Source organism: Marmota monax, unplaced genomic scaffold (genome assembly GCF_021218885.2).
Source record: "Marmota monax isolate L192 unplaced genomic scaffold, Marmota_monax_Labrador192_F-V1.1 WCK01_AAM20220418_F8-fsc00330, whole genome shotgun sequence".
NCBI lineage: Eukaryota > Metazoa > Chordata > Mammalia > Rodentia > Sciuridae > Marmota > Marmota monax.
This window is the reverse complement of record NW_026693782.1, coordinates 818,214-833,725: the sequence shown is the minus strand read 5'-3', so window position 1 is coordinate 833,725 and position 15,512 is coordinate 818,214.

The following is a 15,512-nucleotide window of genomic DNA, read 5'->3' as shown; positions in this document are numbered from 1 at the left end:
TTTGGATATTTGCTCAACCCAGGGGCCTAGAGGGAAAGAAGCTAATAAAATAGTGCCTTGCTTCAAAGAGGAAGCAATAGCCATCCCGATAGATAGATGGATGAAAATGAAAAATCAAAGGAACAAATGACTCATTAAAGATCAAACAACCCAGAACACCCCAACACCTGACGCCATCAACACCACTGTGGAGGAGAACATCAGAGATAAAATTTACCCAGCTCATGGTTAAAGTGTCCAGTGAGCTACAAGGAGATGCCAGGAGTGAGATTAGAAAACACAGGAAGTGAAAGACCTCTCCACTGACGACCCAGAGACTCTGACAAAGAACAAAAGGAAACCCTGGAATTGACCCAGTAAATCACATTTAAATTCAAGAAAACAGTCACCAATCATTCAGGCCACTTTGAAGATAGATTTGTCAAGCCTTGAAGACAAAGGATATGATCTTGAACAGAAAGATGGCCATACAGGAAAGATGTCAGGATGCCATGCCCAGAATACTCAGAAACCTGGGACGACATCCAGAACCACACTGGAGCATCACCAGAGTAGACAGAGGCTCCCAGACACAACCTGGGGGAGCATGTTGTTCTCAATGAAGTGACCTTGACCATTCATATTCACACAGACCTGCACTTATGTTTTTACCCAGTTTACCACAAAGTGCTACTGTGAAACTCTAAGTTCATTTCAGCTGATTAAAAAAGCCTTAGACTAAGTAATTTGATAAATCAAGATAGAAAACATGTGAATTCTGAATTTTCTCTCCAACTTATGAGAAAAAATTGGTTTGTTGACACAGAAGACTTTTCTGGACCCTTGAGACCTGTTCCAGATCTGCCTGATATGAATCTGTTTACAAAAATTTGGATTATTTCTTTGTTTTTTGATGGAAGCAGAAGAAAACATCCTGTACAAGGGCACCCAGAGCTGTGAGACAAAGGCTGTGAATGTCCCTCTGTGAAGGTCCCTCTCTGTGAGCCCAGCTCCCCACCATCCTTTGCCCACTGAGCACCCTGTGACTGGAGCTCTGCTACCTCCTTTCCTCCCTCTCCTCCTCCTTGAGGACAGGGGGCTCTGTCTTTAAATCAGAGTGAGAATGTGGGAGATCCCCCCTCTTACCCTGGCTTATATTTGAGCAGGACTTGGGAGCAATTTTTGAAACCATTTTGACAGTGTCTGTGCTTGGAGAGATTTAGCCACATACCGTTGAGGTCAAAATGAGGAGGATATAAATATCTGGGAATCAAACTACATTTAGGGATTCACCTTTAACTGCCTGTACTTGGGATATTAGGCTCTTCCAGAGACTTCATCCTCACCTGGTAAATAGGGAGATAACACCAAGTGTCCCCATCCTCTCTAATCACTCACATTTCTTCCAGGGAAGCAAAGAGGGCCCAGAAGACCATGCATCTTTCAGACCTGAATAAACCTTGGTTTCCACTCACACAACCTTTTCAGGTGCAGTGGGAACAGAAAAGTGCAAAGGATCTGACTGAGGGCATCGGGGGGCAGCCACTGTGCCCCAGGGGGGAGGGTGGCAGAGGGGACTGTGAAGTCTCTATGGGGGACTGAACCAGTGTGGTAACCTGTGTGGCCTTGCAGACAGTCACACGCTGCAGCATCCCCAGGCTCCTGACTATGATGGGAGAGTGAAGTCTGTCCCTGACCCACTGCCACTGGACCCGGCTGGGATACCACTGGCCCTGCTGGATGCACTGATATGGCTCTGGAGAGCAGGATGGGCTGGGAGGGGCATGCAATTCAGCAACAAAAACAGTGTTCACCCAGTGGCCTAATGCTGTCAAGCTGGGCCCTGAGTCAGGCCATCTGGGTGGGAGGGGTATTTGTCACTGACAGATGTGTCATATAAAGAGAGTCTTCAAACTCCCTTGGCCTGCATATGTGTAGCTGTTACATCAACAGTATCTGCTTTGTAGTTCTGACTTCAGCCTAAGCTAGATCAGACCTTCCAACAGCATCTAACACAGAACACAAGGGGCTCTTCATTCTGTTGTTGTGGTCTCCATGGTGACAATGCCCATCATCATCATTAGAAGACTAAGCAGAGACCCATAGAAATCAGTCTCCGTTTCACCCAAGCAGGCTTCTCCACAGCCACATAGGCTCTAGGTGCGTTTTCACTAACCTAATCAGGATCTTAAAACCCTATTGATTTTTTTTTATCCTTTGGATCTACATTGAAATGCTCAGACTTTCTGTTGTGTCCATTCACATCTGACCAAGTGTTCCTTATAATTCTCCATTAGGCAGACATCACCCTAGGAAAGTGTCCCAGATCAGTCTCCATCCTCCTTCTTAGGCTGTCCTCATCTGTCCCTCAGACTTCCCTCTGTAGAGGGGGTCTGCAGGCTGGAGGCCAAGGAAGGGAGGTTCAGCTCAGGAGTAGAAACTAGAGGGCCACAGGAGAGAGAAAGAGAGACCATGATGCATCCCCAGTCACATCCACAGGCTCTTGAGCCCCAGGGAGGACAGCAGGTGCAAGTCCAGGTTCAAAGGCCTAAAGACGTAGGGTTGGTGACCAAGGTTGTAGAATAAACAGCACATCCTCTTGGGGAGGAGAAGCTTGATGTAAGAAGGAGTGGGTGTTCCTTTTTCTCCTCCTACATTCACCTGGGTCTCAGAATATGGAACAGTGCCACCTACATTCAGGGAGGCCCTCACCCTGTCCCCTGATCATCAGACAAATCTTCCCTGAAATGGCATCACAGACGCACACAGAGCATGCTGTACTAATGCTCCAGGAGTGTCACCACACAATTAAGCTGACACCATGCAATGTGTTTCATGGATTCTTCACAGAGCTGCAACAGAAGTAATGAGGTGTGTCTTGCATTAAATCAAGAAAAACATTGTCCAGTCTGTGCTGCTCTGGCTGAGGAAGAGCAAGGGGGTTTTAGAGCAGATGATTCTCCATCTCCCTTTTTAGTAAACTCTCCCAATGATGCTCAGAGCCTGGTGCCTCTGAGCAGTGCCCTCAAGAAGTGGAGGCAGCAGGAGGAGCAGCTGGGGCAGCCCAGCCTCACACTTCTGCTTCCTGGGAGGTTTTTGTCATGGCCTGTATCATTGTGGGGGGAACTATTATACTGTTGACAGTAATAAGTGGCAATATCTTCAGGCTCCAGGCTGCTGATTTTGAGAGTATAATCTGTCCCAGATCCACTGCCACTGAACCTTGAGGGGACCCCAGATTGCAAATTGGTTGCCCAATAAATGAGGCACTTAGGAGTTTTGCCCTGGTTTCTGCTGATACCAGTTTAAATTATTGCTAATGTCCTGACTGGCCCTGCAGGTTATGGCAACTCTGTCTCCCAGAGATACTGACAGAGGGGATGGAGACTGGGTCAACTGGATGTCACTTCTTGCAACTGAGGTTGGAAACAACAGTAAGACACAAATATTCACATAATTAGACCCAAATAGTCTGCAAGGCAAGTCACTCAATGCTTTTGCCTGAGACATTCCTTACCTGGGAGGCAGAACAGCAGGAGCCCCAGAAGCTGAGTGGGGACCTTCATGTTCTTGCTGTGTCCTGAATGGGACTGACTCCTGCACAGGGTGTGAGCAGCCTCTTAAGAAGTCCTCAGGACAGTGGGCTGTGTTGTGGGCACATGCAAATCAGCAGGGCTGGGCAGGCTGGGCACAGCTGCAGGGCTGCTCCTCTCAGTCACTCAGCACATACTCGGTGTCCCCAGTGTCCCAGGTCAGTCAAGAGTAGCACAAACATGCAAGGCCAGAATATCCTTCTGCCTGAAACACTCAGGACAGAATCCGTGCACTCTCTTGTAAGTTGACATGTTTTTCAGGAAAGGCTTTTCCTGTGTTTCTTAATGACAATTCTTTATTATAACAGTAACAAGGATAAATTAAGGGGAAAAAGGATTTGTCATGATTAGGATATAAAAAGAACAATGAGGACAAATAAATAGAATTTGAAAACTCCTTGAGGATGCTTGGGTTTTCCTAGACATTGACCTTGCAGGACTATGAGTCTGGGATAGGGTGTGACCAGTCACGATACAGCCCATGTGCCTCAGTCTCTCCAAAACACACACCTAGACAGGATGGAGTGTGTCCCCCCAGAGCAGCAGGTGCAGGGCCCAGCAGGGCTCTTTCCTAAGTGTCTTTCTGGAGAAGTTACAGTAATTTTAGAAACAAGTTTTAATTCCTTTCATGGCTCTAATGAAACATGGAGCTCAGCCCAGCCTGGGCCCCTGTGCACTGAACAGTGACCTGCCTCTTGCTGAGGGCTCTGGGGACACTCTGGGGACAGCACTCGAATTGCAACACCTCTCTTTTCCATTTCTGTCCCCTCCTCTTGGTACACCTCCAGAGTCTGGTCACAATCACTGAATGGCATTCAGTGTGTCCTGTCCCCTCTTTTGAAATCCCAAGAACATTCCATCCTCCCTGCTCACCGGGGGCATTCTCAGAGCAGGGCCCTTGTCCTCCCACCAGCCTTGTCCTCTGCTTACCTGTATTCTAATGGTACTACATGAATCCCTGGGGGAAAGTTCCCTTCATCAAGTTGTGGTTAATACAGGTCAAAAATATAAATAGAAAACCCTTCTGAGCTTGCATTTGGGGAGATACTGCCATCGCACAGAGCCCCAGCAGCCCTGTGGGCCTGAGTGCAGGGCAGAGCTCCTAAGCCTTTGTGTCCCCCATGGGACAGAATCGGTGCTTCTGTCCCAGGGATTCTGGATCTGCTGCCCAGGATTGTTTGTTGTATCCTGTGTTTGCTGTCTAGGGACAGCTCAGTGGAGCATCAACAACCAGAATCTATAGTTTAGGGTCCCAAAGTCTTGACCATGGATCTTTTTCTCCCCAGTTCATGAAGCTTCCTCTTTCTTCATCACTGTAGAGATTCTGTAGGAAACTTAAGTGATCCCTAAACAGAAACTGTTCAATTACTTAAGAACAAAAGATTAACATCTCCTCAGAAACTCATAGCCCATTCTCATCTTAGGGCAGTTGACATCTGGACCAAGTCACCCACATGAGATGCCAATGAGGTGATTTTGGAAGAGAGAAGCCAAGGGGAACACTACTAACTGAGCACTGCTTTCACGTCAACTCTGTTTCATGCCCTGTCTGCTTCATAATCTTTCCCCATTAGTAACTTTTGCAATAATTGAGCAAATTTAGCACTCAAAGGAAGACCTGTAATGGACCTTATATGTTTGTGTAGTGGAAGGAGAGGGGAAGTTGTCTGCAACAAGAGAAGTTATCTGTCACTTTTAGTTTGAAAAGTGACAGCTGGTGAACAGGGCAGTGTCCTGCAGTGACCTGGGTTCAGCTCTGCTGCGGGGGAAAGATTTAGGGTGTTGGTTGGGTCATGGCCCAAGGTGTACCCGCAAGGTACAGAAAAAGAGCATGGTATAACCAAGTGTGTCTGTTCAGAGAGGCACAGGGACCAGATACAGGACCCAGAGGCACAGGAAAGACCCACCTGCCACAGACTTCTGCCTGATCTTATAGGCATCTGGAATCCCCAGCATCTCAGCCCTCAGGCCTGACCTCAAGCAATGAGAACTCTCTTGTTCTAGGGTGCAGCATAGCCTGAAGAAACACTGGTCCTGTGGACAACATGCAGCACTGCCCCATGAGACTCTGCCTGGATAGCATCATGTTGATTGGACATGATGGGCAGGAGATGATCTGTTTTCCAGTGCATTCCATGCTGTCCAGTGATTGGCCTTCAGACCTACAGCAACTGAAGGGCCTGTCACATTGTGAACATGATGGGGCTCAGATGTGTGAGGCCTGCTGACTCCTCCCTTTCAGGGGAGGGACAAGGAGTTGCTCCTTGTATCTCCAACCACTGAGAAGGATGCTCAGTGCTGGCTGGGCTCTGTGCAGAGATGAGATGGCACACTCCATGCTAGGTAAACTGCACCAACCACTCATCAGCTACCTGGAAGCCTGTCTGTGCTGAGGAGTCCAGAGAAGGACACTCTGCAGCAGGCTTGTGCTGTGACCCAGGAGCCCTGCTGTGTGGCCATGGGGCACAGCACAATGCTAGGGGTAGGGGTGTTTGTACTAGATGAGGACAGCATGTTACCCTCTGATACTTCCCAGTAGTCACTGCAGAGATCGGCAGAGCACTAGAGAAGAGCAGGCCATCCCCAGGAAATAAAACAGAAGGAAAAAATAAAGAAAGGACTGTTTACTGTTTAAAAAGGAGCTTCCAAGAATCCCTGAGTCCTGGCACGATGCCCTGGGCACTGAGTGACTGAATGACTGAGCTGCTCATCACAGGGTAGTGTGGGACTCAACACAGGGCAGCACCAGCTGAGCCAAACACTGCTTACATTAAATTGGAAGTGGTATATTGAGATTGGACTTGAGAAGATGCAGAGGCTCTACTGAATGCACACACAGTGTCCCAGGGTCCCAAGAGCCTTCCCTTTCCTTATGGCATCACTTGACCCATGTGGCCTCATTGATTTTACACATATGTTAATGCCACATGGAAAGAAGCTAGACTGTCCTCAAATGGCACAAAGAAGGTGCTCTGCCTTCCCAGTGCAGCCATGGTAATGGGGACAACTGACATATTACTTGAGGTTAGCAGATGTCTGAGCAGAGCATGTGGTCGTAACCTTAATGGGGATGGAGGAGTGATCTGAGTCCAAGATGTGAGCATAGTATTCTGGGTCTTTGCAAGGCTGGTGAGCATGGCCCCTGTTAAGAGCAGCAACACTCCTGAGCTCCAGAGGCTGCAGCTTGTGCTGACCCCACCTGCCCGCAGAAGCCAGGAAACTCCATTTTCAAAACTATTGCAGTGACGGTCTCCTGCTCCTTACTAGATGGCTCAGAGAAGTTCATCTTGGAGTGTATCAGGACTGAGGAAACTTGTTGGACACGTGTCAAAACAGATGATGAATTGCCACCAGAGGAGGTAAGGTGAGATTAAGATCCATCAGAGGATGAGTAGGTAAAACTGTTGTGAGTCCTGTCCAGGCAAAGGCACCACAGAGAGGAGGGGTTGGCACTTGCTTTGGGATGCCTGGGAAGGAGGAGGGTTCAAGGGTAAACCAGCACAGTGAGCTGATATTGCTGTTGCTGTTGGCACAAGGGATTGGTCCCAGGGGCACTTAACCACTGATCCCCACCCCAGCATCTTTTCTGTTTTATTTGCTGCATGTGAGAATCACAACAGTTTTGTGCACATTATTTTCTGTGGTATAGTTTAGGTGTCAGTTTCCCGAGGAGCTCCTGGGCTAGTGCAGGAACCCACAGGCTCCACCTTCACTCAGAGGAGCTGTGGCTTCTGGGGAGCAGGGGCCATTCTCATGTATAGATCCCAAAGCTTTGAAAGCTGTGACTTAGACTGATTCTATGGATTTCAAAAAAAATGACACTTGAAATGGCTACAGTGTCTTGTAATTTGTGGTAGGAATCCAAAGTGACACAGAGAGCCAACTTCTCCCACAAAGCAACAAAGTCACTCACTAAACCTGGAGGAAATGGTCATGTCTCAACTGTGGAGGCTGAGAAGGAAAGAGGGTGGTGTGCAGAGGAGTCTCCCTGGCCCTTCCTACCAAAGTCTACTAGAGACCTCCAGAGCCTGTGCCCCTGAGCAGTGTCCTCAACAGGTGGGGGCAGCAGGAGGAGCAGCTGGGGCAGCCCAGCCTCACACTTCTGCTCCCTGGGAGGTTTTAGTCATGGCCTGTATCACTGTGGGAGGGTATCTGCTACTTTGTTGACAGTAATAAGTGGCACCATCTTCAGGCTCCAGGCTGCTGATGGTAAGAGTGTAATCTGTCCCAGATCCACTGCCACTGAACCTCGAGGGGACCCCAGATTGCAAATTGGATGCCTTATATATCAGGGGTTTAGGAGCTTGCCCTGGCTTCTGTTGATACCAAACTAACCAACTATTAATACTCTAACTGGTCCTGCAGGTGATTGTGACTCTGTCTCCTAGAGATGCAGACAGAGAGGATGGAGACTGGGTCATCATGATGTCACATCTGGCACCTGACATTGGAAACATAAACATAAATATCCCTATAATTATTCATTTTTCAGAAGGACTTAGTCCTGAGTAGCCAGGCAGCACTGACCACACTGTGATTAGTAAATCCCGAGTGCTGTCCCTCCTTACCTGGGAGGCATAGCAGCAGGAGCCCCAGGAGCTGAGCAGGGGCCCTCATGGCCATGCTGTGTCCTGATGGGGACTGACTCCTGCACAGGGTGTGAGCAGCCTCTTAAGAAGTCCTCAGGGCAGTGGGCTCTGCTGTGGGCACATGCAAATCAGCAGGTCAGGGCAAGATGCAGGGCTGGCTTATATGTCACTCAGCACAGGTCCCATGTCCCCAGGTGTCCTATGTTAGACTAGGACAGCATAGATTTGCCTGCAGAAAACGTATTTCCCTCTGGGGACCACAGGACAGATACAGTCCACTGTTCTGTGTGTGATGACCAATTGCTCTTGTCATGGTTCTGAAAATGGTTTATATTGTTTCATCTTTCTTTCTTTTTTTCTTTCTTTCTTTCTTTCTTTCTTTCTTTCTTTCTTTCTTTCTTTCTTTCTTTCTTTCTTTCTTCCTTCCTTCCTTCCTTCCTTCCTTCCTTCCTTCTTTCCTTCCTTTCTTTCCTTCTTTTCTTTTGCTGGGTGTAGCAAGGATTGTAACTTATACAAGGGTTAGTGTTTGTTTAGCCATACAGTAAAATCTCCAGTCTCTCTCTCTCTCTCTCTCTCTCTCTCTATATATATATATATATATATATATATATATATATATATATATATATATTTGCCTGAAGAAAGCATGTATGTATCTGAGGCACGCTTTGAAGTTGTGATCCTCTTGCTTCAGCCTTCCAAGTTGCTGAGATTGCAGTCATAATTCACCACAACCAACTCTAGGGTTATTTTTTTTTCTTTTTTTTTTTTTTTTCTTTTTGGTACCAGGAATTGAACTCAGGGGCACACAACCACTGAGTCACATCCCCAGCCTTATTTTCTATTTATTTAGAGACAGAGTCTCCCTGAATTCCTGGTTCCTTGCTTTTTCTGAGGCTGGCTGTGAACCCATGATTCTCTTTGTTAGCCTCCCAAGCCACTGGGATTACAGGCATGTGCCATTGTGTAGTGTTTCTTAATGACAATACTCTTGGAGTATTGACAAGAACCTTGGAGCAGGGAGGAATAGGAAATGGGGGAAATTTTTATGTTTAGAATATAAACAGAGCCCTGAAGACAGGAAGATAGTTAAATGTTTAAAGCTTTGGAGGTGTTGGGGTTTCACTTGACATTGGCTTAGCCTGACTCAGACACCAGAGGAGGAGGGAACCTATCATGATTCCAGCCTTTCGACCTCACTTTCCCCAGCACACTTAACATGGGACAATGCCTCTCTCTCCAGAGCAGCAGGGCTCAAACCCAGAAAGGCTCCTTCATATAAGTGTCTTTTCTACAGAAGGAAGAATGATGTTTGAATCAAATCTTAGGTTTTTTTTATCCCTCCAGGGAAGGTTGAATAAATAAATCAACTAAGAAGGTTGGAGTGTGTGAAGATTTGCAATAGCTCAGAGAAATCTGAAAGGACCTAGGTTCACTTTGTGTTTTTCCATCCTCAGCACATTGGACACTCAAACCTGGGTTTCATTCCTCCTGGGCCAAGGAAGGCTCACGTCTGGGCTATGGAGAAGAGTGGCCAAGGACTTCAGCTCCACTCTGCTCATGAGGAATCACAATCCTCCCAGAAACCATGCCCACCACTTTCTTCTCTCATAGGCACCTGAGCTGATCTCATGTGACCCCATCCCTGCTCTTGCCTGGGCTGGGAGAGGCTCACCTGTCCTCACCATGCACAGCCTCCCTGGGAATGTGGTGGACAATTCTGAGCCTAACCCTGAGCTGGAGAGGGATGTGGGCCAGAGATAAAGGAGGTACAAAGAAGGGTGAGAGGAGGTCATTGCAGCCCTGCTCAAGTCCAGCCATGTGCAGAAGAGGTTTACACCAAAATAAATGCTAAAGAAAATGCATACTTTTGTGTTGTCACAAAGCTCCAGATTCTGTGCCTGGTTGTGGTGAAGGCACCTGATGGGAGGGAGCCCCAGTCTGAGCTGTCATTCAGCTCCCCTTCCTTCATGCTGGGTTGACCAGAGGCTACTGAAGACCCTTCACTCTCCCTCCTGCTCCTGCCCTGCCCCTCTGATGAGGTCTTAAAAAGAGCTTGAGCTCTAAGCTAGGTACATGGTCCAGATTCCTTGACTATGCTCTGTGCCCCTGAGATCCCAGGATCTTTCTCTCCAACAGACAGAGAATCTGCAGTGTCTCTCACCTAACAAGCAGCACATGTGGCAGCTGTGTCACCCAGCAGGGAGATTTGTGGGGTTTTATATGTTAATTTTTATAGCTTGCACACAGCAATAACACCAGCCTCCTCAGCCTCCACTGTCCTGATGTCCAGCATGAAATCTGTCCCTGACCCTCTGCCACTGAAGTTGCCTGAGACCCAGAGACAACTGGAAGCCCAAAGGATCAGAAGCCACATAGACTCTCTTGCCTTCTGCAAGAATCAGTGTATCCATCTGTCTGTAGAAGGCTCTGTGTGGACCTGCAGGAGGTGGATGGGGTGAGAGGCAGAAGGGAGGAGCCTGGGTCATCAAAGTAGTTCCTGTGGGTCCTCAAATGAGAGAGAAATTGAAGGTTATGCCTACCATTGTGAGCCATGTTCATGATTTCTCTCCCAACCTTAATCTCAGGCTACTGTGGTGTGTGTGTGCGTGGGGGGGGGGCACTGGAGGGGACTGAAATTGGTTCATGTTCAAAAAATATCCACATTCTATTGGGATATAGAATTGCCAGGTAGAGTGTCTCCCAAGCTCACCTGCAGAACCCTCCTCTCTTTATATCTCCCATTATGCATGGTACCAAGATTTTTTTTTTTTTAATTTGACTTTTACCTTTATTTTTCACACTATTTTTTAAGTTTTATTTTACACATTTCTCTTGTTCTTGGCATGCATAATACAAATTTAAACAAGCTATTGTTTTTAAGCAGTCCTTTATAATCACCACTGTAATTACAAATTGATTAACTATCAACCTTCTGTTTAAATGCTATCCTTGGAATATTCTGTTGAAGAACCCAGTCACAGAAACAAGATTGTTTACCTCATAAATCTTCATCAGTTTTATCCATCACAACCCTACATGTCCATCTTGGAGAGAACACTCGCATCTGTAGCACACAGAAAGGGCAAACACGGGGGGCAGTGGGGCCCCAGAGCTCACCCTCCTCCCCTTCTCCTTCCTCATCCCCTCCGTCCTCACCAGGGATCCATGGGATCGGCAGCCACAGGAGCTGAGAAAGGAGCCAAACATTTTTTTTGGGGGGTGGGCAGGTATCATGATTGGACTCAGGGGCACTGGACCACAGAGCCACATCCCAGCCCTATTTTCTATTTTATTTAGACACAGGTTCTCACTGAGTTGCTTAGCTCAGGATCCTCCTGTCAGCCTCGTGAGCTGCTGGGATTACAGGCCTGCACCACTGTGCCAGACCAGGAAGCCTCATTTTATGAAGTTGAGTTGAGGAGTCCTGGTCAGTAAAGGCCAGGTTTAGCTGAGATCTTATCTCAGGCTTCATCTCAGATGCCACAGTATACAGCACACCAAGAGGACATGTTCAAAGGATCTGTCCTTTGAACAAAGTCACTTAAAATATCTTGTATGTTTGGAGGAAAACCAGTGAGAAAAAGTCCATGCTGCTGCCTGCAGTAGAGGGTGAGACCTTACTATGCATGTTTAAATCTGTGTGGAAGACATGTTGAGATGATGGGACACCTAAAAAGATTCAGGGAACTGACCCTGTGTTGCAGGAACTCTCTGTTTTTCCATGTCCCTTACATGACATGCGGGGACCAGGAGGGTTTCATATTTCAGTGGTTTTCATATTTTAGAAACTTTGAGTCAATTTTACCAGCTGATTATCCCCATTTCCAATTTCACCCCCCTGGAACCATCCAATGTCTCATATTGTGATGCACTTTGGATTCTGAATGTTAGGAGAGGGGGTGCTCAGCTTACCCTAGAGTAGAGTGACAGAGACTGAAAAGCACATGGAGTGCCCTGCAGAGGAAGGTGTCACAAACTGTGTGTATGTGAATGTCTGTGTGTCTGTGTGTGTCTGTGTGTATCAGTATGTGGAGTATGTGTGTCTGTGAGTGTGCGTGTCTGTGTTTGTGTGTCTGTGGTTGTGTGTATGTCTGTCTGTGGGTATATCTACGGTTGTGTGTGTGTGTGTGTCTGTGTGTGTCTGTGTGAGTGTGTGTGTATGTGTAGTATGTGTGTCCATGAGTGTGAATGTGTGTGTTTGTGGGTGAGTGTGTGTATGTCTGTGTGTGAGTTTGTGTGAGCTTGACTGTGTGTGTGTGTGTCTGTAGGTGTGTATATATCTGTCTCTGTGTGGTCTGTGTGTGTGTCTGTGTGTGTCTGTGTGAGTGTGTCTGTGTGTCTGTGTGAGTGTGTCTGAGTGTCTGTGTGTGTGTGAGTGTGTGAGTGTGTGTGTCTGTGTGTGAGTGTGTATGTGTGTCTGTGTGAGTGTATCTGATTGTCTGTGTGTGTGTCTGTGAGTGTGTGAGTGTGTGTGTCTGTGTGTGTCTGTGTGAATGTGTATGTGTGTCTGTGTGAGTGTGTCTGAGTGTCTGTGTGTGTGAGTGTGTGTGTGTGTGTGTTTGTGTGTCCATGGGTGAGGGGGTTAGGGCTGCAAGTAGCCTGAACCTGCACCTCCTGCCTCAAAAATGGGACCCTTTCTTCCCTTGTCCTATGGGATCTGATGACCATGTGTTCATCATTTCACTCAGTTTAATGGAAGAGTGACCATGACAATCCTTTGGGTCAAGAACTTTTGACCAGAAAACCAAAGTGAACAGATAGAATTTTCCAAGGTACTCCATGGGCACAATAGAGAGTGGGGATGACCCGCGATTCTGAAGAGCGAATATTCAATGTCTGAGAGAAACAGAACCACACAGAGTCAGTGCCTCTGAGCCTTCTCCACACCAGGCAGGACAGGAAATCAACTGCATGGGGACCAGGGCCAGCATAGCTTGATTTGTATGGGTTTGTCTTCTCTTAAAAACCAGTGCACCTACATTTATGATAATATCATGGTCAAGTACACTAGGTTGATTATTTTTCTTAAATGAGTTGCTTGGTTGAATGGTGTATTATGTAACAATTATAGCACCCATGAAAGCTCTCAGGAGATCTACACATGTTTCTGGCTGACACAGGAATGAACCCAAAGGCACAGACCAGAACCTTCCCAGCCTTCCAGTGTCGGTCAGGTCCACTGTGGTCAGGTGGACGTCGGGTGTCAGTCTGGTCTCATGGTGAGGATAGAATAATGTGGGTCAACAGTGTCCAGCCCTCTTGGTGAGTTGGATGCCTTCAAGTGCCAACGGTCACATGAACTAGGTAAAAAGAGACTGATATTATAGGAGTCCAGGGAGGGACCTCCTTGACATTGGTTCATGAGCCTAAATAGGGGAGTAGATGACTATGTAGAATCTTTGTTCATGCTAATTATTGGCAGTCCCTGCTCAGTAATGATCTTTAAATGATCATTTATTTGGAAAGTACTTATTTTAAATTTTGACCCATTTTTAAATATCTGGCCATAACTCTTCCAACAGGAAATTGTTCCTAATTCATTCATGTTGTTTCTTCCAAGGCCTGATAATCTGTCAAAGCAGGTTGTCAACAGCATTGCCTTACCAATCTCTGTTTGGATCTCAGTCCAAGAGGCCACAAACCTCAGAAGGAGAGAGACCAGGTGCATTCCCAGTCTAGGTCTTCAGGTCTCTTATCCCAAGAGAGGACAGCAGGTGTAACTCCAGGTCCACAGGCCAAAAAACTCAGGGTTGGTGTCCACCATGCAACCTAGCAAGGACCTAAAAACTTAGAGAGATCCTGTCTCAAAAAATAAATAAAGAGAGAGAGAGAGAGAGAGAGAGAGAGAGAGATGACCTTGAATGTAGCTGAGTGGTAGTGTGTATCTGAATTTAATACCAAGTTTGAATAAAAATTTGAAAAAAAAAGAAAAAAAGGGAACATCTCTCTATGCTCTAATGAAAATCCCTGGAGGAGGTTTGTGTGACTGGGCACTGAGAGTGACAGGTTACTCTAAACATTGTCCTGCTGTGAGTGCCAGGCAGGGGTCACTCAGCCTAGGTGAAACTACACGATGGAAAATCATGAAGGTCCACAGCAGAGATGGGGGGTGAGGAGCAGCTGGAGCTCAGAGAATATGAGCGCAGAACCTGCACTATGCCAGGCCACACTGTTGGACACAGCTCACTGTCCACTTGTCTACTTCAACAGAATGCACAACATGACCCTGGTGTGACCTGTAGACTTGGGCAGAAGTTGATGAACTGTAACAGAAGCAACAGAGTCTGGAGGTGGTGACAGAGGGTCTGTGGGGAGCATGGGGACACAAGAAAACCCTGCACTTCACCCAGTTTTGCTGGGAACTTAAACTCCACTAAAAATCAAAGTCTTAAAATATTCCCATGTGGAATACATGGAGAGGCCTATCTTTGCTGCACAACTCCTGATACTGCCTAATTCAATCTCTTCATAGCAGTGAGCTCATTGCCTGCTGGGGCTGAGCAGAAGGGTCAGGATGCAGAAGAGCTCCCCTGGATCCTCTGACAAACCCCCCTTGTAATGCTCAGGGCCTGGCTGCCTCTGAGCAGTGCCCTCAGCAGGTGAAGGGAGCAGGAGGAGCAGCTGGGGCAGCCCAGCCTCACACTTCTGCTCCTTTGGAGGTTTTGGTCATGGCCTGTGTCATTGTGGGAGGGGAACTGCTACCTTGTTGACAGTAATAATTGGCAACATCTTCAGGCTCCAGGCTGCTGATGGTGAGAGTGAAATCTGTCCCAGATCAACTGCCACTGAACCTCGAGGGGACCCCAGATTCCAAAGTGTTTGCATTTCTGATGAGGAGCTTAGGAGCTTGGCCTGGTTTCTGCTGATACCAGTGTAAATAACCGCCAATACCCTGACTGTCCCTACAGGTATGGTGACTCTGTCTCCATGAGACACAGGCAAGGAGGATGGAGATTGGGTCATCATGATTTCCCATCTGACACCTGTCATTGGAAACATAAAAAGAAATATAATTATGAGGGTTATGTTACAATAGGACTTTCCTGAGTAGCCAGGCAGCACTGACAACACTGTGATTAGTAAATCCCCAGTGTTGTCCCTCCTTACCTGGGAGGCAGAGCAGCAGGAGCCCCATGAGCTGAGCAGGGACCCTCATGGCCATGCTGTGTCCTGACAGGGACTGACTCCTGCACAGGGTGTGAGCAGCCTCTTAAGAAGTCCTCAGGGCAGTGGGCTGTGCTGTGGGCACATCCAAATCAGCAGGGCTGGGCAGGCTGGGCCCAGCTGCAGGGAGTCTCCTCCTGGTCAATCAACACAGGCTCAGTGTGTCCAGGTGTCCCAGGTCAGA